Genomic DNA, 25,865 nt, shown 5'->3' with positions numbered 1-25,865 from the left:
GAGGGGACGGAGAGTGAGAGTGTCAATCCGGAGAGGGGAGGGGCGGAGGGTGAGAGTGACCATCCGGAGAGGAGACGGAGGGTGAGTGAAAATCTGGATTGAGGAGAGGGTGGTGAGTGAGAGTGAAAATTTGGATAGAGATGGGGCGGAGGGTGTGTCAAGATCTGGAGAAAAGGGGATGGAGAGTGAGAGTGAGGACCAGAGTGAGAAAGGGGGTGGGTGAGAGTGAAGATCTGGAGAGAGGAGGTGACGGAGAGTGAGATTGAAGATCCAGAGAGTGGAGAGGGTGGAGGGTGAGAGTGAAGATCTAGAGAGCGGAGGGGATGGAGAGTGAGAGTGAAGATGCTGAGAGCGGAGGGGATGGAGAGTGAGAGTGAAGATGCTGAGAGAGGAGGGGATGGAGAGTGAGAGTGAAGATGCTGAGAGCGGAGGGGATGGAGAGTGAGAGTGAAGATGCTGAGAGCGGAGGGGATGGAGAGTGAGAGTGAAGATCTGGAGAGAAGAGGGGATGGAGAGTGAGAGTGAAGATCTGGAGAGCGGAGGGGATGGAGAGTGAGAGTGAAGATGCTGAGAGAGGAGGGGATGGAGGGTGAGAGTGAAGATGCTGAGAGAGGAGGGGATGGAGAGTGAGAGTGAAGATCTGGAGAGCGGAGGGGATGGAGAGTGGGAGTGAAGATGCTGAGAGAGGAGGGGATGGAGGGTGAGAGTGAAGATCTGGAGAGCGGAGGGGATGGAGAGTGAGAGTGAAGATGCTGAGAGAGGAGGGGATGGAGGGTGAGAGTGAAGATGCTGAGAGAGGAGGGGATGGAGAGTGAGAGTGAAGATCTGGAGAGCGGAGGGGATGGAGAGTGAGAGTGAAGATCTGGAGAGAGGAGGGGATGGAGAGTGAGAGTGAAGATCTGGAGAGCGGAGGGGATGGAGAGTGAGAGTGAAGATCTGGAGAGAGGAGGGGATGGAGAGTGAGAGTGAAGATCTGGAGAGCGGAGGGGATGGAGAGTGAGAGTGAAGATCTGGAGAGAGGAGGGGATGGAGAGTGAGAGTGAAGATCTGGAGAGAGGAGGGGATGGAGGGTGAGAGTGAAGATCTGGAGAGCGGAGGGAATGGAGGGTGAGAGTGAAGATCTGGAGAGCGGAGGGGATGGAGAGTGAGAGTGAAGATGCTGAGAGAGGAGGGGATGGAGAGTGAGAGTGAAGATGTTGAGAGAGGAGGGGATGGAGAGTGAGAGTAAAGATCTGGAGAGCGGAGGGGATGGAGGGTGAGAGTGAAGATCTGGAGAGAGGAGGGGATGCAGGGTGAGAGTGAAGATGTTGAGAGAGGAGGGGATGGAGAGTGAGAGTAAAGATCTGGAGAGCGGAGGGGATGGAGGGTGAGAGTGAAGATCTGGAGAGAGGAGGGGATGGAGGGTGAGAGTGAAGATCTGGAGAGCGGAGGGGATGGAGGGTGAGAGTGAAGATGCTGAGAGAGGAGGGGATGGAGAGTGAGAGTGAAGATCTGGAGAGCGGAGGGGATGGAGAGTGAGAGTGAAGATCTGGAGAGCGGAGGGGATGGAGGGTGAGAGTGAAGATCTGGAGAGAGGAGGGGATGGAGGGTGAGAGTGAAGATCTGGAGAGAGGAGGGGATGGAGAGTGAGAGTGAAGATCTGGAGAGCGGAGGGAATGGAGGGTGAGAGTGAAGATGCTGAGAGAGGAGGGGATGGAGGGTGAGAGTGAAGATCTGGAGAGAGGAGGGGATGGAGAGTGAGAGTGAAGATCTGGAGAGAGGAGGGGATGGAGGGTGAGAGCGAAGATCTGGAGAGAGGAGGGGATGGAGAGTGAATGCTGTTAAAGCCCTTCCCTTTACCTCTCTGGTCAGTTCTCCCTCACCATCTGCAGAACTCGGGACTGAGTCCCTGGAGCTGCTCAGATCACAGACAGTCGGGCTGTGCCCCCTCTTGTTGGGAATAATCCCTGTCTGAAACCTGGTGGGCAGTGGGTGCCGGGTAACAGGCAACACTCGGTCTGCTGTTAATTGTATCATGAGATTTATATCAATTAGTGTTAATTGTATTCAGGTGGTGGGTATCAATGGGGACTCTCTTGTATTCACTTATAGGAGGGTGTGTTATGTTGAGCTGTGTGACTAAAGGGTTGGAAGCAACTGAAGACCAGGCTCTAGTATTCTGTCCTTCACCACCTGGCTATCCAATTTGTAACATCTGTGTCTGTGTTGCTCGGAGAGTGAGGAGCCAGGACTGCCGACGGACCGGGCTGGGCTTGCTCACTCTATTCCTGCTGCCTTCACTCACTCATTAACCGTCTGAATGGCTGTGACGGTCGGACAGAGAACGTTTGACTTTCGAGAACAAAATAAAGCGAAAATAATTGCGGATTAATTGCAAAACGTCCACCTTGGTCTGCGGGAGCTGCCTGGCTCTCTCCCCCGCGTCCTCTCGGTCTTTCTCAGAGTCTCTCTCGCTCTCAATCTTACTATTCTCCTGTCACTGAAGCTTTTTCAGTCTCTCTCTCTCCCACTCCCTCTCTCTCTGTCCCTCTCACTCTCTTTCTCTCACCTCCTCTTTGTCTCTCTCACTCCCTTTCCCTTACCAACTCTCTCTCTCACTCCCTCTCTCTCTCACTCCCTCCCTCTGTCTCTCTCTCACTCCCTCCCTCACCCTCTCTCTCTGTCTCACTCCCTCTCTGTCTCTCACTCCTTCTCTCAGTCTGTCTCTCTGTCTCTCTCACTCCGTCTGTATTTTCTCTCTCTCAGTCTCACTCCCTATCTGTTCATATATTCTATTTCATGGTTATGCTCCAAGTTTAGAATAATTTTGCTGTTTTATTAAATGTAGATTCTGTAGATGTGGGTCTCTAGATATGACTCCATCCCTCTCCCCGGCCACTGTCTGAGACTGAACCAGACCGTTTGCAAACTCAGCGTCCTATTTGACCCCGAGGTGAGCTTCCGACCACATATCTGCTCCATCACCAAGACCGTCTACTTCCACCTCTGTAACATCGCCCGTCTCTGCCCCTACCTCAGCTCATCTGCTGCTGAAACCCTCATCTGTGCCTTTGTAACCTCCAGACTGGACTATTCCAATGCTCTCCTGGCCGGCCTCCCATCTTCCACCCTCTGTAAACTTGAGCTCATCCAAAACTCGTATCCTAACTTGCACCAAGTCCCGTTCACCCATCACCCCCTGTGCTCCCTGACCGACATTGGCTCCTGGTCTGGGAACGCCTCGATTTTAAAAATTCTCATCCTTGTGTCGGTCTGTGGTTTGTGTACACAATCTGTATTTCTGTAGATGTGTGTGTGTTTTGTTCACAATCTGTGTATTTCTGTAGATGTGTGTGTTTTTTGTTCACAATCAGTGTATTTCTGTAGATGTGTGTGTTTTTTGTTCACAATCAGTGTATTTCTGTGGTTTCATAGAATCATAGGAAGTTACGGCACAGAAGGAGGCCATTCGGCCCATCGTGTCCGTGCCGGCCGAAAAAGAGCTACCCAGCTTAATCCCACTTTCCTGCATTTGGTCCGTAGCCCTGTAGGTTACGGCACTTCAGGTGCACATCCAGGTACTTTTTAAATGAGTTGAGGGTTTCTGCCTCTCCCACCAGTGAGTTCCAGACCCCCACCACCCTCTGGGTGAAAAAAATTTCTCCTCAGCTCCCCTCTAATCCTTCTACCAATTACTTTAAATCTATGCCCCTGGTTATTGACCCCTCTGCTAAGGGAAATAGGTCCTCCCTATCCACTCTATCTAGTCCTGTCATAATTTTATACACCTCAATTAAATCTCCCCTCAGCCTCCTCTGTTCCAAAGAAAACAACCCCAGCCTATCCAATCTTTCCTCATAGCTAAAATTCTCCAGTCCTGACAACATCCTCGTAAATCTCCTCTGTACACTCTCTCTGTGTACATAATCTGTGTATTCCTGTAGATGCGAGTCTGTAGTTTGTGTACACAATTTGTGCATTTCTGTAGACATGGGTCTGTAGTTTGTGTACACAATTTGTGTATTTTTGTAGCCGTGGGTCTGTGCTGTCTGGTACATTTATGAATAAATCTGTTTGAATGTTTGTGTTCACAGTGTGTATCTGATTCCCTTTAAATTACATAGAATTTACAGCACAGAAACAGGCCATTCGGCCCAACGGGTTCATGCTGGTGTTTATACTCCACTCGAGCCTCCTCCCTCCCTAATTCATCTAACCCCATCAACATATCCTTCTATTCCATACTCCCTCATGTTTCCACTTAAATGCATCTATTCTATTCACCTCAACTACTCCATGTGGGAGCGAGTTCCCCATTCTCACTGCTCCCTGAGCAAAGAGGTTTCTCCTAAATTCCTTATTGGATTTATTAGTGACTATCTTATATTTATGGCCCCTAGTTTTGGTCTCTCCACAAATGGAAACATTTTCTCTACGTCTATCCTATCAAACCCCTTTATAATTTTAAAGACCTCGATCAGGTCACCTCTCAGCCTTTTTTCTAGAGATGATGTGGAGATGCCGGTGATGGACTGGGGTGGACAAATGTAAGGAATCTTACAACACCAGGTTATAGTCCAACAATTTTATTTGAAAATCACAAGCTTTCGGAGATTATCTCCTTCGTCAGGTGAGTAGTGAATGAATACTCACCTGACGAAGGAGATAATCTCCGAAAGCTTGTGATTTTCAAATAAAATTGTTGGACTATAACCTGGTGTTGTAAGATTCCTTACATTTTTTCCAGAGAAAAGAGCCCCAGCCTATTCAGTCTTTCCTGATAGTTATAGCCTCTCAGTTCTGGTATCATTCTTGTAAATCTTGTTTGCACCTTCTCCTTTTTATAATATGGAGACCAGAACTGTTCACAGTACTCCAAGTGTGGTCTAACCAAGGTTCTGTACAAGTTTAACATAACTTCCCTGCTTTTCAATTCTATTCCTTCAGAAATCAACCCCAGTGCTTTGCATTTTTTATGACTTTGTTAACCTGCGTCACTACATTTAATGATTTGTGTATCTGTACCCCCAGATCCCTCTGCTCCTCTCCCCCATTTAGACTCTTATTATCCAAGCAGTATGTGACCTCCTTATTCTTCCTACCAAAATGCATCACCTCACACTTATCTATATTGAAATTAATTTGCCAATTACATGCCCATTCTGCAACTTTATTAATGTCTTCCTGTATGCATTGTGCTGTGCTGTGCTGTGGTTGAGTCGATTTCAACAGTCAGTTGTGGTAATGTGTCCCACGCACTAATAGTCTCCGCTGTCTGAACTCTCCTCTTGTGCCCAGAAGTTGATTAGTGATTTGAAGCGTTTATTCCTTCCTCGTTGTAATCTGATCACCTCCCTCTCTGCCCTTTTCCTGATGATCCCTGACGGAATATGAGCCGCAGGCTCGAACTACGTGTCTGTCTCCACGTCCTACTCCTGACCATTAAAGTCCTTTTGGGTCACAGCTTCTGGGTTCAGAAGTTGATGAACAGAAACATCCATTGTCACAGCTGGGGTCAGCATTCCTGAACATTGTTTAACTTGAATCTCTGCCCCCTCCCCTCACCTCCAGCAGTCACCTGGACCTGTCTCCACTTTCACCCCCATCACATTCCCACAACACCATCTTTCATCCTTTGGAATTACAGTCAACTGGCATTTTCGATAAAATATCCCCAGAAATTTCAGCACAGAAAGAGGCCACCGAACCTATGTTGACTGTGCTGGTACCAACTCCCCCATCACTGGCTGGCACAATATCATTTTCCTGTTATTCCCCTATGCATTAATATATTTTATCATAGTATCATAGTAAGTACAGCACAGGAGGAGGCCATTCGGCCCATCGTGCCTGTGCCGGCTCTTTGAAAGAGCTATCCAATTAGTCCCACTCCCCTGCTCTTTGCTCATAACCCTGTAAAATTTTCCCCTTCAAGTATTTATCCAATTCCCTTTTGAAAGTTATTATTGAATCTGCTTCCACCGCCCTTTCAGGCAGCGCATTCCAGATCATCACAACTCGCTGCGTAAAAAAATATTTCCTCATCTCCCCTCTGGCTCTTTTGCCGATCACCTTAAATCTGTGTCCTCTGGTTACCGACCCTCCTGCCACTGGAAACAGTTTCTCCTTATTTACTCTGTCAAAACCATTCATGATTTTGAACACTTCTATCAAATCTCCCCTTAACCTTTTTTGCTCTAAGGAGAACAATCCCAGCTTCTCCAGACTCTCCACATAACTGAATTCCCTCATCCCTGGTACCATTCTAGTAAATCTCTTCTGCACCCTCTCTAAGGCCTTGACATCCTTCCTAAAGTGTGGTGCCCAGAATTGAACACAATACTCCAGCTGAGGCCTAACCAGTGTTTTATAAAGGTTTAGCATAACTTCCTTGCTTTTATACTCTCTGACTCTATTAATAAAACCCAGGATCCCATATGTTTTTTTAACAGCCTTCTCAACTTGTCCTGGCATCTTCAAAGATTTGTGTACACACACCCCCAGGCCTCTCTGTTCCTGCATCCCCTTTAAAATTGTACCATTTAGTTTATATTGTCTCGCCTCATTCTGCCTACCACAATGCATCACTTCACACTTCTCTGCATTAAATTTTATCTGCCATTGTCTGCCCATTTCACCAGTCTGTCTCTGTCCTCCTGAAGTCTGTTACTATCCTCCACATTGTTTACTACATTTCAGAGTTTTGTGTCGTCTGCAAACTTTGAAATTATACCCTCTATACCCAAGTCCAGGTCATTAATATATATCAAAAAGAGCAGTGGTCCTAATACTGACCCCTGGGGACACCACTGTATACTTCCCTCCAGTCTGAAAATCAACCGTTCACCACTACCCCCTGCTTTCTGTCCCTTAGCCAATTTTGTATCCACGCTGCCACTGTCCCTTTAATCCCATGGGCTTTAATTTTTCTAACAAGTCTATTATGTGGTACTTTATCAAATGCCTTTTGAAAGTCCATATACACAACATCAACCGCACTACCCTCATCAACCCTCTCTGTTACTTCATCAAAGAACTCAATCAGAGGACCCTTTTGTTGAGTATTATCTAATTGCCTCTTAAATTCTGTGATTGACTTGATTTCTATAGTCCCTCCCTCCCGGTGGTCACAGATTCCATATTCTAATAACTCTGATAACTTCCCCCAGAATGTTGCTAGTACTAATCCTGAGGTTATGTCCCCTTGTCACCCATTCACCAATCACTGGGAATAATATTTCACTATTTACCCTCTCAAACCCTTATATAATTTCCCCTTAACTGTCTCTGCTTCATTGAATGTGATCCTAATTTATTAAGTATCTCATCATAACTCTGCCCTCTGATCCCTGGTACCATCCCGTGAGTCTACACTGGACCTTGTCCATTGCTCCTTCTATAATGGGCATGCAGTACTCCAACTGTGGCCTAACCAATGCTTTGCCCAGAGTCATTGACATCCTTCTGTATATAGAACGCAGAATCCCACCTACCCTTACTTCAGCTGTTGGGGAATTACCGGGGCCTATAATGCAGGATGAAATTACTACAAACCAGGAGAAATGAGAGTTAATCAGGGCACTGATTTCTAACAGGGAGGTCGTGCTTGACCAATGTGGATATATAAAGGAAGTTCAGTAGATGTGAGTTATATGGATTCTCAAAAAGCTTTTGATAAGGTCCCACATAAAAGACTCATGGCAAAGATAATGGTGCATGGAATTAGGGGAATGTGGCCACTTTGATAGAGATGGTTGGAGAGCAGAAAGCAAAGGGACAGAGCAAAGGAAGTTTCTCAGAGAGGAAAGATGCATTCTGCATTCGTGAGTGGCATTCCATAGGGGTCTGTGCTGAGCCCGCTCTTATTTAAAGTATACACAAATGAGCCAGGCTTGGGGATTGAAGAAACAATAATGAAATTTGCTGATGACACCAAATCATGGTTAAGACAAACTGTGACACAGATTGTGAAAGACTGCAGGAGGACTTAGATAGGCGACAGGATGGGTAGATGGTGGCAGGTGCTTTTCAATGTAAAGTAATACATTTTGGAAGTAAGAATAGGGAAAGAAAATGGTAAGAGTTTAAATGGAGTAGAGGAGAGTATCCTGGTGTGCAAATTATTAAAGATGGCAGCACAAACAGATAAGGCCTTAAATCCTTGGCTTTCCATGTAGAATCACAGAATACAAAAGCAAGCAGATGATGATGAACTTGTACGAGGTGTAACGCTGCAGTTGGAGTATTGTGTGCAGTTTTAGACACCCTTTCACAGGAAGGATAAATAAACATTACCAGGGATGAGGGAGTGCAGTTACAAGGAGTGACTTGAGAATTTAGGGTTTTTTCACTCGAGCTGAGAAGGTTAAGGGCTGGCCTGCCAGAGGCCTTCAGGACCAGGAAGGATTTTGAGAAGGTGACCAGTGATAGAGCCACTGATCTCCTGGCTGGTCTACTATCCTCCATCCTCTATATAGTCCAATTTCCCCCAAACTCTGCTGCTCATCTACACCCACACCAAGTCCTGCTCATCCATCATCCCCATCCTCGCTGACATCCTGCACTGCAGTCCGTTATGTTTAAAGTCCTTGTCCCGTCTATAAATTTCTCCATGTCCTCACCCAACTCTGTCTCTGCAACCTCCAGTCCTATATCTCCCCCTCAAATACTCTGTTCCTTGGACTCCAGCCTTCTGTGTATCTCCCCTCCCTTCGCCCCACTACTGACACCAGAGATTTCAGCCGTCTGGGACCTGCTTTCTGGGACTTCTTCCCCAATCCTCACCACCTTGCTCTCCACCTTTAAATCCATCCTCAAGGCCCATTCCTTTGATCAAACCTTTGATCACCTCTCCAAATCTCTCCCTTGATAGGTTCAGCATCTTTCGCTTTGCCTCTCTGTGAAATGCCTTGGTGTATTTTTTGATGTTAAAAGCACGATATCAATGCAAGTTCACAGTGAAACTTTAACGGAACGGCAAAATTTAAGCTAATCACAAAAAGAATTAGTGAGGTTAGAAAAAAATGTTTTACACAGTGGGGCTTTAGGACATGGAATTCTCTGCCACAAAACATTGCTGAAGCAGGCTATAAATTCTTTGAAAAGAGACTGAGCAGAGGATTATAGAAAACATAAAATCCCATTGTCCCTTTTATATTCAGTCACCTTATAAAAACTCAGAATCCCATTTACCGTTTTACAATCAATCCATCCCTAGATCTGTATATCTGTACCCCTAGATCTGTATATCTGTACCCCTAGATCTGTATATCTGTACCCCTAGATCTGTATATCTGTCCCCCTAGATCTGTATATCTGTACCCCTAGATCTGTATATCTGTACCCCTAGATCTGTATATCTGTACCCCTAGATCTGTATATCTGTACCCCTAGATCTGTATATCTGTACCCCTAGTCTCTCTGTTCCTCCACTCTCTTAATAATTTTACCATTTAGGGCTTTATTCCATTTTATTTTACCCACAATGTAGCAGGTCACCTACATTACATTAAACTGTATTGGTCACATATCTGCTCATTCCCCGAATCTTCCTGTTTCACTGCTGGCTCCTGCCCCGTGTATGGATAATAAAATTCTTCTCTTTGATTACAAATCTATCCATTGCTCTCAACCCATCCTCCCTTCGTGATCTGCTCTTCCCTTACAGCCTGATATGCATTCTCCATTCCCTCGAATACCTCACCTCTCACTCCCTCTCTCCTCTCACATAGAAACATAGAAAACTTTATGGCACAGAAGGAGGCCATTCGGCCCATCGTGTCTGTGCCGGTTGAAAAAGAGCTATCCAGCTTAATCCCACTTTCCAGCACTTGGTCCGTAGCCCTGTAGGTTACGGCTCTTCAGGTGCACATCCAAGGAAAGTTTTAAATGAGTTGAGGGTTTCTGCCTCTACCGCCCTTTCAGGCAGTGAGTTCCAGACCCCCACCACCCTCTGGGGGAAAAAAATTCTCCTCAGCTCCCCTCTAATCCTTCTACCAATTACTTTAAATCTATGCCCCCTGGGTTATTGACCCCTCTGCTAAGGGAAATAGGTCCTTCCTATCCACTCTAGTCCCATCATAATTTTCTACACCTCAATTAAATCTCCCCTCAGCCTCCTCTATTCCAAAGAAAACCCCCCCAGCCTATCCAATCTTTCCTCATTGCTAAAATTCTCCAGTCCTGGCAACATCCTCATAAATCTCCTCTGTACCCTCTCTAGTGCAATCACATCTTTCCTGTAATGTGGTGACCAGAACTGTACACAGTACTCAAGCTGTGGCCTAACTCGTGTTTTATACAGTTCCAGCATAACCACCCTGCTCTTATATTCTGTGCCTTGACTAATAAAGGAAAGTATCCCGTATGCCTTTTTAACCACCTTATCTACCTGTCCTGCTGCCTTCAGGGATCTGTGGACATGCACTCCAAGGTCCCTCACTTCCTCTACACCTCTCAGTATCCTCCCATTTATTGTGTATTCCCTTGCCTTGTTTGCCCTCCCCAAATGCATTACCTCACACTTCTCCGGATTGAATTCCATTTGCCACTTTTCTGCCCACCTGACCAGTCCATTGATATCTTCCTGCAGTCTACAGCTTTCCTCCTCACTATCAACCACACGGCCAATTTTTGTATCATCTGTAAACTTCTTAATCATGCCCCCTACATTTAAATCTAAATCATTAATATAGATCACAAAAAGCAAGGGACCCAGTACTGAGCCCTGTGGAATCCCACTGGAAACAGCCTTCCAGTTACATAAAACTTCACCTCTCACTCCCTCTCTCCTCAAACACCTCACCTCTCACTCCCTCTCTCCTCAAACACCTCACCTCTCACTCCCTCTCTCCTCAAACACTTCACCTCTCACTCCCTCTCTCCACTAACACCTCACCTCTCACTCCCTCTCTCCTCAAACACCTCACCTCTCACTCCCTCTCTCCTCAAACACTTCACCTCTCACTCCCTCTCTCCACTAACACCTCACCTCTCACTCCCTCTCTCCTCAAACACTTCACCTCTCACTCCCTCTCTCCACTAACACCTCACCTCTCACTCCCTCTCTCCACTAACACCTCACCTCTCACTCCCTCTCTCCACTAACACCTCACCTCTCACTCCCTCTCTCCTCAAACACCTCACCTCTCACTCCCTCTCTCCTCAAACACTTCACCTCTCACTCCCTCTCTCCACTAACACCTCACCTCTCACTCCCTCTCTCCACTAACACCTCACCTCTCACTCCCTCTCTCCACTAACACCTCACCTCTCACTCCCTCTCTCCACTAACACCTCATCTCTCACTCCCTCTCTCCACTAACACCTCATCTCTCACTCCCTCTCTCCACTAACACTTCACCTCTCACTCCCTCTCTCCTCAAACACCTCACCTCTCACTCCCTCTCTCCTCAAACACCTCACCTCTCACTCCCTCTCTCCTCAAACACCTCACCTCTCACTCCCTCTCTCCTCAAACACCTCATCTCTCACTCCCTCTCTCCTCTAACACTTCACCTCTCACTCCCTCTCTCCTCAAACACCTCATCTCTCACTCCCTCTCTCCTCAAACACTTCACCTCTCACTCCCTCTCTCCTCTAACACTTCACCTCTCACTCCCTCTCTCCTCTAACACTTCACCTCTCACTCCCTCTCTCCTCAAACACCTCACCTCTCACTCCCTCTCTCCTCAAACACTTCACCTCTCACTCCCTCTCTCCTCAAACACCTCACCTCTCACTCCCTCTCTCCTCAAACACCTCATCTCTCACTCCCTCTCTCCTCAAACACTTCACCTCTCACTCCCTCTCTCCTCAAACACCTCACCTCTCACTCCCTCTCTCCTCAAACACCTCATCTCTCACTCCCTCTCTCCTCAAACACTTCACCTCTCACTCCCTCTCTCCTCTAACACTTCATCTCTCACTCCCTCTCTCCTCAAACACTTCACCTCTCACTCCCTCTCTCCTCAAACACTTCACCTCTCACTCCCTCTCTCCTCAAACACCTCACCTCTCACTCCCTCTCTCCTCAAACACCTCACCTCTCACTCCCTCTCTCCTCAAACACTTCACCTCTCACTCCCTCTCTCCTCAAACACTTCACCTCTCACTCCCTCTCTCCTCTAACACCTCACCTCTCACTCCCTCTCTCCTCAAACACTTCACCTCTCACTCCCTCTCTCCTCAAACACTTCACCTCTCACTCCCTCTCTCCTCAAACACCTCACCTCTCACTCCCTCTCTCCTCAAACACCTCACCTCTCACTCCCTCTCTCCTCAAACACCTCACCTCTCACTCCCTCTCTCCTCAAACACTTCACCTCTCACTCCCTCTCTCCTCAAACACCTCACCTCTCACTCCCTCTCTCCTCAAACACCTCACCTCTCACTCCCTCTCTCCTCAAACACCTCACCTCTCACTCCCTCTCTCCTCAAACACCTCACCTCTCACTCCCTCTCTCCTCAAACACCTCACCTCTCACTCCCTCTCTCCTCAAACACCTCACCTCTCACTCCCTCTCTCCTCAAACACCTCACCTCTCACTCCCTCTCTCCTCAAACACCTCACCTCTCACTCCCTCTCTCCTCAAACACCTCACCTCTCACTCCCTCTCTCCTCAAACACCTCACCTCTCACTCCCTCTCTCCTCAAACACCTCACCTCTCACTCCCTCACTCCACTAACACTGGATTTATTGTTCTTTGCTCATTTAGTTTGATGTCCACAGTTCACTGGCAGCACGCAAACCAGACCGATCCTGAAAAGGTTTCAGGCCTCCTGCCACCAGCTGTGGGCCTGGTCACTCTCCCCTCCCCCAAATCACCCCCACTTTGTGGGGGGAGGTTAACCCCCCCCCTTTATGTCTGTCTTTGCTAAATCAACTCTCTGAGCAAAGATATTGCTCTGGAGAATCTATTTTATTCCAATGCTGGTTCTGTAAAAACCTGAAGGTAAATTGGATTAATTGGCCATTTTCTCCAGACAACCTTTTGACTCTTTTCCAAGATGTCAGATTTAGATTTTGAAAATGCACAAACGCTCATTGAGTTAAGAAAAGTGGATTCATTTGCCAAATCTTAGGCTAATTCTCTAAAGCTGATTCTGTGCTTTATTAACACAAATGCTTTGGGGACAGATTGAGGTTACACTAAACACCTCTCATTATTACACTGAACTCCCTCCTTAATTGTACAAACTGCTGACTCCCAACTGTGCGGAGTATTAAAGGCAGGAATATGAACCTGAGCTGAGGGCTCGGTATTGAGCAAATAAACGTCAAGAGCTGATGTCCTGACAGATCTGATTGATCTCTCCTTCCCCTTCACAGGCTGCTAGTTTTCTTGAAAGGATTGGTGTCAGAATAATGTCAGATTCCTGAGCCCATTAACTCTCACTCCACCAAACACGGATAAACTCCATCACCTGCACTCAATGAACCTGTTTGTTCATCCAATGGAAATCCACAGGAGAGGGTGTCCCCCTCAGACAGCGAGTCTCATTACAGGAAACCTGGAGATGGGCCCACTCACTGCTACAGTCATAGTATCAGAGCGGGTACAGCACAGGAGGAGGCCATTCGACCCATCGTGCCTGTGCTGGCTCTTCGAAAGAGCTATCCAATTAGTCCCGTTCCCCATACCCCTGTAATTTTTTCTCTTCAAGTATTTATCCAATTCCCTTTTGAAAGTTATTATTGAATCTGTTTCCACCGCCCTTTCAGGCAGCACATTCCAGATCATAACAACTCGCTGTGTAAAAAAATGTTTCCTCGTCTCCCCTCTGGCTCTTTTGCTGATCACCGTAAATCTGTGTCCTCTGGTTACCGACCCTTCCGCCACTGGAAACAGTTTCTCCTTATTTACTCTATCAAAACCCTTCATGATTTTGAAAACCTCGGTCAAATCTCCCCATAACCTTCTCTATTCTAAGGAGAACAATCCCGTAATGAGCCCTTAGGTTTCCCTGTGAAACTCACAGAATCACTCCTGCACCTCCCCCACCACGGAAAAAATACACAAGTAAAGTGTAATTTCAGTATAACAATTTACACGGGAGCTTCTGTTCCAAATGCAAAAGTTGATGGAAAATGAGTGCAGACATAAGATTTTTAATATAAATTCCTGATCCTGCCTTTTCACTGGAGAATTCATCCAAATGTGAAAGTATTTCAATCAGCAGAAATAAGACCCTAAAACTCAACAGAGACACTGTACCCCATCCAACTCCCATTCACACACACTGTACCCCATCCAACTCCCCTTTCACACACACTGTACCCCATCCAACTCCCCTTTCACACACACTGTACCCCATCCAACTCCCCATTCACACACACTGTACCCCATCCAACTCCCCATTCACACACACTGTACCCCATCCAACTCCCCATTCACACACACTGTACCCCATCCAACTCCCCACCTTTCACACACACTGTACCCCATCCAACTCCCCCTTTCACACACACTGTACCCCATCCAACTCCCCATTCACACACACTGTACCCCATCCAACTCCCACCTTTCACACACACTGTACCCCATCCAACTCCCCTTTCACACACACTGTACCCCATCCGACTCCCCTTTCACACACACTGTACCCCATCCAACTCCCCGTTCACACACACTGTACCCCATCCAACTCCCCGTTCACACACACTGTACCCATCCGACTCCCCTTTCACACACACTGTACCCCATCCGACTCCCCTTTCACACACACTGTACCCCATCCGACTCCCCTTTCACACACACTGTACCCCATCCAACTCCCCATCTTTCACACACACTGTACCCCATCCAACTCCCATCTTTCACACACACTGTACCCATCCAACTCCCATCTTTCACACACACTGTACCCCATCCAACTCCCCATCTTTCACACACACTGTACCCCATCCAACTCCCATCTTTCACACACACTGTACCCTATGGTGTAAATGGGTTAGGGTCTGGTGTAAACCATTGTATCATAGAATGTTACAGCACAGAAGGAGGCCAATCGGCCCATCGTACCTGTGCCGGCTCTTTGAACGAGCTATCCAATTAGTCCCACTCCCCTGCTCTTTCCCCATAGCCCGCAATTTTTTTCCCTTCAGTATTTATCCAATTTTCTTTTGAAAGTTATTATTGAATCTGCTTCCACCGCCTTTTCAGGCAGCGCATTCCAGATCATAACAACTCGCTGTGTAAAAAAATGTTTCCTCATCTCACCTCTGGCTCTTTTGCCGATCACCTTAAATCTGTGTCCTCTGGTTACCGACACTTCTGCCACTGGAAACAGTTTCTCCTTATTTACTCTATCAAAACCCTTCATGATTTTGAACACCTCCATCAAATCTCCCCTTAACCTTCTCTGCTCTAAGGAGAACAACCCCAGCTTCTCCAGTCTATCCACATAACTAAAGTCCCTCATCCCCGGAACCATTCTAGTAAATCTCTTCTGCACCCTCTCTAAGGTCTTGACATCCTTCCTAAAGTACGGTGCCCAGAATTGAACACAATAATCCAGCTCGGGTTTAACCAGAGTTTTATAAAGGTTTAGCATAACTTCCTTGCTTTTATACTCTAGATGGGTGGGGGTCTGGTGCGGGGTGGGGGTCCGGTGAGGGTGGGGGTCCGGTGAGGGTGGGGGTCTGGTGCGGGGTGGGGGTCCGGTGAGGGTGGGGGTCTGGTGCGGGGGTGGGGGTCTGGTGCAGGGTGGGGGTCCGGTGAGGGTGGGGGTCTGGTGCAGGGTGGGGGTCCGGTGCGGGGTGGGGGTCTGGTGCAGGGTGGGGGTCCGGTGAGGGTGGGGGTCTGGTGCAGGGTGGGGGTCCGGTGAGGGTGGGGGTCTGGTGCAGGGTGGGGGTCCGGTGCGGGGTGGGGGTCTGGTGAGGGTGGGGGTCCGGTGCAGGGTGGGGGTCCGGTGCGGGGTGGGGGTCTGGTGCGGGGTGGGGGTCTGGTGAGGGTGGGGGTCTGGTGCAGGGTGGGGGTCTGGTGCAGGGTGGGGGTCTGGTGAGGGTGGGGGTCTGGTGCAGGGTGGGGGTCTCCCTCCTCTCCCTGGCTCTGTGTCCGATTGCTGCTCTTTGTTTCTGTGTTAAAGAGGTTTTCTGTGTTTTCTCTTTCAGACACTGACTATCGCGATGGGTAAACGGCCCCAGGAACCTCGCTGACCGTCAAACCCCCTGACGGGGGCTGGGGTTGGATGGTCCTGGGGGGCTGCTTTGTTATCACGGGATTCTCCTATGCATTCCCAAAAGCCGTCAGTGTGTATTTCAAGGAGCTAATGCGGGATTTCCACATCGGTTACAGTGACACTGCCTGGATCTCCTCCATCATTCTCGCCATGCTTTACGGCACAGGTGAGTCTCAGCTGAGCAGGCCCCCGAACCCCCGAACCCCCTCTAACCCCCGAACCCCCTCTAACCCCCGAACCCCCTCTAACCCCCTCTAACCCCCTCTAACCCCCCTGAACCCCCTCTAACCCCCCAAACCCCCGCTAACCCCCCAAACCCCCGAACCCCCTCTAACCCCACTGAACCCCCTCTAACCCCCCAAACCCCCTCTAACCCCCCAAACCCCCGCTAACCCCCTAAACCCCCGAACCCCCTCTAACCTCCTCTAACCCCAATGAACCCCCTCTAACCCCACGAACCCCCTTTAACCCCACGAACTCCCTCTAACCCCACTGAACCCCCTCTAACCCCCGTGGTCTAACCTCCAGACACTCACACACAGGAGTGGAGGTCGATCTGTGTGGTTCTCACTGCCCGCACAGGACTGCCCATACCCGCCTGTCCTCAACCTCACCGTCAATTGGGCGCAGTGCCGGTCGGCAGGTCCCCCAATCAGCGCCCGGAGGGGCAAACAGGGACTGTGCCAAGGGGTCGAAATGAAAGCCCAGCCTGTGTGACGCTGGTTGTGATGGATCGGAGGACCCACAGACACTGTCTCTGTCCCCTTATCCCTTCTGTTCTTTTCAAGCCCGAGGAGTCGATCAGGGTCAGAATGACGGTGTCTAAACACAGTGGAAAGGGAGCAAGAGAGTCACTGAGACCTGGAGACAGAAACCTTTATAAATCAGCTGGAGTATTGTGTCCCATTCTGGGCACCGCACTTTAGGAAAGATGTGACGGCCTTAGAGAGGGTGCAGAGGAGATTTACTAGAATGGTTCCAGGGATGAGGGTTCTGTGGAGAGAGTGGAGAAGCTGGGATTGTTCTCCTTAGAACAGAGAAGATTAAGAGGAGATTTAATCGAGGTGTTCAAAATCATGAAGGGTTTTGATAGAGTAAATAAGGAGAAATTGTTTCCAGTGGCAGAAGGGTCGGTAACCAGAGGACACAGATTTAAGGTAATTGACAAAATACAGGTCTCGACCTCCATCTTTAAAAACCTTCTCAATACCCACCTGTTAAACCCCCCAACCTCCCCAGTCCCCCCAACCTCCCCACTCCCCCCAACCTCCCCACTCCCCCCAACCTCCCCACTCCCCCCAACCTCCCCACTCCCCCCAACCTCCCCACTCCCCCCCAACCTCCCCCCTCCCCACTACCCCCTAACCTCCCCCTCCCCACCCCCCTCCCCACTCCCCCCTAACCTCCCCCCTCCCCCCTAACCTCCCCCCTCCCCACTACCCCCCTAACCTCCCCCCTCCCCACCCCCCTCCCCACTCCCCCCCAACCTCCCCCCTCCCCCACTACCCCCTAACCTCCCCCCTCCCCACCCCCCTCCCCACTCCCCCCTAACCTCCCCCCTCCCCCCTCCCCCCTAACCTCCCCCCTCCCAGTTCAGTGTCCTGTGGGGACTGCCTCAGGAGGGATACTGGTTTCCCGAAGAAAGCTCCACAACACGTTGGGTACAAACGCACGCTCGCTGCACAGTCCCCATTGGGGGGATTATGGGTTGGTTGTTGTGGGGTGCTGGGATTTACCTGCTCTGCTCTCTCTCACAGGCCCCTTGTGTAGTATCGTGGTGAACCGGTTTGGGTGCCGGCCTGTGATGTTGGTCGGGGGAGTCTTGGCCTCTGCTGGAATGATAGTGGCATCATTCTCTGCAAACATCACCCAGCTTTACCTGTCTGCGGGCGTGGTTACAGGTACGTTACATTCGCAAACCCAGAATGATGAAATGCTGAAGATTATGGGCCCTGTCACCGACTTATACCATTGATTGTTGATGCTGATGAATGAGGAACATTAGTGAGAGTGACACACTGTCCCACCCACTCTGGGAAAGACCCCGAGCATCAGACAAACCAAACCAGCCGCACTTGGCTCAGGATGTCCCTGTGGGCGTGTCACAGCCAATCAGCAGCTTAGTAATGGTGCCGGGGATACATTTCTGAGCTGGGTATGTGGTCTCCTCAGATACTGCCCCCCCCCCCCTTCAGATCGGTCGTCATCACCCCCCTCCTCAAACAAACCCACCCTTGACCCTTCTGTTCTTGCAGGGGGCTCCCCATCTCCAACCTCCCACCTCCCTTTCCTCTCCAAAGTCCTTGAACGTGTTGCTGCCTCCAAATCCGTATTTGAATCCCTCCAATCAGGTTTCCGCCCCTGCCACAGTACTGAAACAGCCCTTATCACAGTCACAAATGACATCCCATGTGACTGTGACCGTGGTAAACTGTCCCTCCTCATCCTTCTCCACCTGTCTGCAAACTTTGACATGATTGACCACACCATCCTCCTCCATCGCCTCTCCTCCATCGTCCAGCTGGGTGGGACTGCGCTCACCTGGTTCCATTCATATCCAGTCGTAGCCAGAGAACTACCTGCAATGGCTTCTCTTCCCGCTCTCACACCATTACCTCTGGAGTCCCCCGAGGATCTACCCTTGGCCGACTCCTATGCTTTGCGATGTTTTACGATGTTAAAGGCACCAAATAAATGCAGGGTTGCTGTTGTAGACACTCCCACCAGGTCCCTCTCTCCCCCCCCAGGTCCCTCTCTCCCCACCAGCCAGCTCCCTCTCTCCCCACCAGCTCCCTCTCTCTCCCCCCCCCCCAGGTCCCTCTCTCTCCCCCCCCAGGTCCCTCTCTCTCCCCCCCCCCCCCAGGTCCCTCTCCCCCCCCCCCCCAGGTCCCTCTCCCCCCCCCCCCCAGGTCCCTCTCTCCCCCCAGGTCCCTCTCTCCCCCCAGGTCCCTCTCTCCCCCCCCCCCCCCCCCCCAGGTCCCTCTCTCCCCCCCCCCCCCCCCAGGTCCCTCTCTCCCCCAGTCTTTTTCTCCCTCCTCCAGTTTCTCGCTCCCCTCTCCGTCTCTCCTATTTCTGATTTATATTTAAGTTTTGATTATTCAGAAACGTTCACCTTCTGAATGTTCACATCACTCCTGCACTGTGCGACCATTTCATTTACCCCACTGAATCCAACTTTGACCTTGCATTTTAGACCAATGGTTGGAGGACGCCCTTTCCTGTGGCCAATCCTCAGTGTTTAAGAGACTTGTCCTAATTTAATGATGATTCATTTTCTCTCTCCTCCAGGTCTGGATTGGCCTTGAATTTTCAGCCTTCTCTCATTATGCTGGGCAGGTACTTTGATAAGAGGAGACCACTGGCCAATGGACTGGCTGCAGCGGGGAGCCCGGTGTTCCTCAGCACCCTCTCGCCCGTTGGTCAAATTCTGCTGGATTACTACGGCTGGAGAGGGGGCTTTCTCATCATGGGAGGCTTGTTACTGAACTGCTGCACATGTGGGGCTGTCATGAGGGCCTCTCGAGAGCCTGAAAGGGAGCAGCAAAAGACAAGCCCGAGGTAAAGGAGATGGCTTCCCGCGAGCAAGGCTGGCTTCTCACCAGCTTGGAGGTGGAGGAGAATCCCGAGCAACTTGGGACCACAGCAGCAGCAGCGAGGACAGCGGGGGGCAGAGCAGGAAGAAAGGGGCAGCCAGGAAGGGCCGGAAACTGCTGGATTTCACCGTGTTCCGGAACCGAGGTTTCCTCATCTACACTCTGTCGCCAAGTTTATCCTGGTGCTGGGTCTCTTTGTCCCTCCGATCATGATCGTTAACTACGCCAAGGACATGGGGGTCCCTGACACCGAGGCTGCTTTCCTGCTTTCCATCATCGGTTTTGTTGATATCTTTGCCCGCCCGCTGTGCGGCCTGGTGGCCGGTCTGGACTGGATCCGGCCACGGGTCGCCTATTTCTTCAGTTTCTCGATGCTGTGTAACGGGCTGACCGATGTGCTGAGTGCCAAGGCCGCAAGTTACACCGGCCTCGTAACCTTCTGCATTTTCTTCGGAGTGTTTTATGGGATGGTCGGAGCCCTGCAGTTCGAGGTGCTCATGGCCATCGTGGGGTCTCAGAACTTCCCCAGTGCCATCGGACTGCTCCTGCTCATCGAGTCCCTCGCAGTCCTCATCGGGCCCCCATCGGCAGGTGAGTGTCTCCCAGGGCAAACAGTAAAAGGATCAGATACCCCACATCCCCCGGGACACCCCCCCAGACACACCCATATCCCCCCAGACACCCCCCAGACACACCCATATCCCCCGGACACCCCCCCAGACATCCCCACATCGTCCGGACACCCCCCAGACACCCCCATATCCCCCGGACACCCCCCCCCAGACATCCCCACATCGTCCGGACACCCCCCAGACACCCACATATCCCCCGGACACCCCCAGACATCCCCACATCATCCGGACACCCCCAGGACACCCCCACATCCCCCGACACCCCCATATCCCCCAGACATCCCCCCAGACACTCCCACATCCCCCGACACACCCCCAGACACCCCCCACATCCCCAGACACCCCCCCAGACACCCCACATCCCCCGACACCCCCCCAGACACCCCCACATCCCAGACACCCCCCCAGACACCCCACATCCCCCGACACACCCCCAGACACCCCCACATCCCCCGACACACCCCCAGACACCCCCACATCCCCAGACACCCCCCCAGACACCCCCGACATCCCCCGACACACCCCCAGACACCCCCCACATCCCCAGACACCCCCCCAGACCCCAGCACCCCCACATCCCCCGACACCCACAAATCCCCCGACACACACCCCCCCGGACACCCCCCCAGGACACCCCCACATCTCCCGGACACCCCCCCAGAAACCCCCACATCCCCCGGACACCCCCCCCAGACACCCCCCCAGAAACCCCCACATCCCCCGGACACCCCCACATCCCCGGACACCCCCCCAGACACCCCCCCCAGAAACCCCCACATCCCCCGGACACCCCCACATCCCCCGGACACCCCCCCAGACACCCCCCCAGAAACCCCCACATCCCCCGGACACCCCCCCCAGACACCCCCCAGAAACCCCCACATCCCTCCGACAACCCCACATCCCCAGACACTCCGCATCCCTCAGACACTCCTCACATCCCCTGACACTCCCCATCCCCCATCCCCACACCCCCCAGACAGCCCCACATCCCCAGACAACCCTCATCCCCCGACACACCCACATCCCCCAGACACCCCCGACACCCCCACATCCCCCAGACACCCCCCGACACCCCCACATCCCCCAGACACTCCCCATCCCCCCGACACCCCCCACATCCCCCAGACACCCCCCGACACCCCCACATCCCCCAGACACTCCCCATCCCCCGACACCCCCACATCCCCCAGACACCCCCCGACACCCCCACATCCCCCAGGACACTCCCCATCCCCCGACACCCCCCACATCCCCCAGACACCCCCAGACACCCCCACATCCCCCAGACACCCCCCGACACCCCCACATCCCCCAGACACTTCCACGTACCCCAGACACTTCCACGTACCCCAGACACCTCCACGTACCCAGACACCTCCACGTACCCCAGACACCTCCACGTACCCCAGACACCTCCACGTACCCCAGACACCTCCACGTACCCCAGACACCTCCACGTACCCCAGACACCTCCACGTAACCCCAGACACTCCCCATCCCCCACACTTCCACATACCCCAGACACTCCCCCATCCCAGACACCCCCTCCATCCCCTGACACCCCAACATTCCCCCCCCACCCTGAGACACCCATCCTGCAAATACAACCATCTGAACACCCCTTTATCCCAGGATATCCCCAAACCCATCCACCCGAAGTGTACCTCAACTACAGTCCCATCCCCAAACATCACTTCCACTCTGCCAGTGCCTCCCGACCACAAACCCTCCCAAAAATTCCTCCTCACCCTCAAAACTTACCCCTCTCTTACTCCTTCACCAAACACTCCCAACAACCGCCTCCCCCGCCCCACCACAAACACCACAGCACACAGACACCTCAAACGCATGGACAGGCATGCACACATTCACAGACATGCACAGGTGGACACATGCACAGAAACAGGCAGAGACAGACGCTCGCAGACAGACGGACACACGCAGACAGACAGACAGATGGACACACGCTCGCAGACAGACGGACACACGCTCACAGACAGACAGATGGACACACGCTCGCAGACAGACGGACCCTGGGGTTTGGGCTGTTTCCTGTATCTGCTGAGTCTGAGCTGGTTAAAGGGGAAGTTATTTGATAGTTTTTATAAACTCTACTCGTTATCACAATTACAAATCTCTCTCAATTGTGACTTTTCTTATTGCATTGTCATAGGAACAGGAGTAGGCCATTCAGCCCCTCGAGCCTTCTCCGCCATTTGATAAGATCATGGCTGATCTGTGATCTAACTCCATATACCTGCCTTTGGCCCATATCCCTTAATACCTTTGGTTGCCAAAAAGCTATCTATCTCAGATTTAAAATTAGCAATTGAGCTAGTATCAATTGCTGTTTGCGGAAGATAGTTCCAAACTTCTACAACCCTTTGTGTGTAGAAATGTTTTCTAATCTCACTCCTGAAAGGTCTGGCTCTAATTTTTAGACTGTGCCCCCTTCTCCTAAAATCCCCAACCAGCGGAAATAGTTTCTCTCTATCCACCCTATCTGTTCCCCTTAAAATCTTATAAACTTCAATCAGATCACCCCTTAACCTTCGAAACTCTAGAGAATACAACCCCAATTTGTGCAATCTCTCCTCATAACTTAACCCTTGAAGTCCGGGTATCATTCTAGTAAACCTACGCTGCACTCCCTCCAAGGCCAATATGTCCTTCCGAAGGTGCGGTGCCCAGAACTGCTCACAGTACTCCAGGTGCGGTCTAACCAGGGTTTTGTATAGCTGCAGCATAACTTCTGCCCCCTTGTACTCTAGTCCTCTAGATATAAAGGCCAACATTCCATTAGCCTTATTGATTATTTTCTGCACCTGTTCATGACACTTCAATGATCTACGTATCTGAACCCCTAAGTCCGTTTGGACATCCACTGTTCTTAACTTTTTACCATTTAGAAAGTACCCTGTTCTATCCTTTTTTGATCCAAAGTGGATGACCTCACATTTGTCTGCATTGAATTCCATTTGCCACAGTTTTGCCCATTCACCTAATCTATCAATATCGCTTTGTAATTTTATGTTTTCATCTACACTGCTTACAATGCCACCAATCTTTGTGTCATCGGCAAACTTAGATATGAGACTTTCTATGCCTTCATCTAAGTCGTTAATAAATATTGTGAATAATTGAGGCCCCAAGACAGATCCCTGCGGGACTCCACTAGTCACATCCTGCCAATGTGAGTACCTTCCCATTATCCCTACTCTCTGTCGCCTTTCGCTCAGCCAACTTCCTAACCAAGTCCGTACTTTTCCCTCGATTCCATGGGCTTCTATCTTAGCTAACAGTCTCTTATGTGGGACCTTATCAAATGCCTTCTGGAAGTCCATATAAATAACATCCATTGACATTCCCCTGTCCACTACTTTAGTCACCTCTTCAAAAAATTCAATCAGGTTTGTCAGGCACGACCTACCTTTCACAAATCCATGCTGGCTCTCTCTGATTAACTGAAAATTCTCGAGGTGTTCAGTCGCCCTATCCTTAATTATAGACTCCAGCATTTTCCCCACAACAGATGTTAGGCTAACTGGTCTATAATTCCCTGGTTTCCCCCTCTCTCCTTTCTTAAAAAGCGGAGTGACATGTGTAATTTTCCAATCTAGAGGGACAGTTCCTGAATCTAGAGAACTTTGAAAGATTCTAGTTAGGGCATCTGCAATGTGCTCACCTACTTCCTTTAAAACCCTGGGATGGAAACCATCTGGTCCTGGGGATTTGTCACTCTTTAGTGCTATTATTTTCTTCATTACTATTGCTTTACTTATGTTAATTTTATCGAGTCCCTGTCCCCGATTCAATATTAGTTTTCTTGGGATTTCCGGCATGTTATCCTCTTTTTCTACTGTAAATACTGACGCAAAGTAATTGTTCAACATGTCCGCCATTTCCCCATTGTCAATGACAATATCCCCACTTTCAGTTTTTAAGGGGCCAACACTGCCCCGACCACCCTCTTTTTCCTAATAAAAGTTCTTTGTATTGGTTTCGATATCCCTTGCAAGTTTCTTTTCATACTCTCTTTTTGTAGCTCTTACTATCTGTTTTGTGACCCTTTGTTGATCTTTGTATCTTTCCCATTCGCCAGGATCTGTGCCACTTTTTGCCTTTTTGTATGCCCTTTCCTTATGTCTTATACTATCCCTTACCTCTTTAGTTGTCCATGGCTGTTTTTTTTGGCAAGTAGAGTTCTTGCCCTTCAGGGGTATAAACCGATTCTGTATCACGTTAAATGTTTCTTTAAACATTACCCATTAACAGATTTGCCCAGTTTACTGTGGACAGTCTCTGTCTCATCCCATTGAAGTCGGCCTTACCCAAGTCTAGAATCTTAGCAGCTGATTCACTTTTTTCCCTTTCAAACACTACATTGAACTCGATCATGTTATGATCATTATTGGATAGATGTTCACACACAGTTAAGCTGTTAACTAAATCTGGTTCTTGTCCTGATGTAAAGTTTCTGATCTTGAAATTGACAGCTGGATATTGAGTGGTTTATATGTAGAGTTTGAACTGGGCGATGGGAGCTCTGACTGTCTGACTCTCCCTGCAGGCCGCCTGGTCGATATTTTCAAAAACTACGAGCTGATCTTCTACATGGCCGGCTCTGAGCTCATTCTCTCTGCAATCGTTCTGTCAGGAGCCTCCTACCTCTGCCTCAAACGTGAGCAGCCCAAGGACCAGAGAGAAGACATGGACGTGGAAGGGGAAGTAGCAGCAGTGGGAGACACGTGTGTGGTTCGAGATTACACAAGGGGCATGAGTGGGAGCCCCCAGGGCGAAGGGTCCCCAGACCAGAGGTCAGGCACAGCGGAGAGAGACCAAAGGGACAACAGCAGTGTGACAGGAGCAGAGGGAGAGGGCACAGCACAAACACAGAGTGAGGGCACAGCACAACCAGAGTGAGGGGCACAGCACAAACATAGAGAGTGGGCACAGCACAAACATAGAGAGTGGGCACAGCACAAACATAGAGAGTGGGCACAGCACAAACATAGAGAGTGGGCACAGCACAAACAAACATAGAGGGCACAGCACCAAGATAGAGGGCACAGCACCAAGATAGAGGGCACAGCACCAAGATAGAGTGAGAGGACAGCACAAACATAGAGAGAGGGCACAGCACAAACATAGAGAGAGGGCACAGCACAAACAAACATAGAGGGCACAGCACCAAGATAGAGGGCACAGCACCAAGATAGAGGGCACAGCACCAAGATAGAGGGCACAGCACCAAGATAGAGGGCACAGCACCAAGATAGAGGGCACAGCACCAAGATAGAGTGAGAGGACAGCACAAACATAGAGGGCACAGCACAAACATCGAGTGAGAGGGCACAGCACAAACACAGAGAGAGAGGGCACAGCACAAACAATGAGAGAGAGGGGACAGCACAAACATAGATAGAGGGCACAGCACCAAGATAGAGTGAGAGGACAGCACATACATAGAGAGAG

General features: G+C 50.3%; 1 pseudogene; it reads left to right on the top strand.

Annotated features, from left to right (window-relative positions):
• LOC137305435 (monocarboxylate transporter 3-like) overlaps positions 1-25,313 on the top strand; it is a 65,680-nt pseudogene extending 40,367 nt beyond the window's left edge.
• Positions 25,314-25,865: the final 552 nt, after the last annotated feature.

Source organism: Heptranchias perlo, chromosome 40 (assembly GCF_035084215.1).
Source record: "Heptranchias perlo isolate sHepPer1 chromosome 40, sHepPer1.hap1, whole genome shotgun sequence".
Taxonomy (NCBI): domain Eukaryota; kingdom Metazoa; phylum Chordata; class Chondrichthyes; order Hexanchiformes; family Hexanchidae; genus Heptranchias; species Heptranchias perlo.
This window is presented reverse-complemented; position numbering and strand designations above follow the sequence as displayed.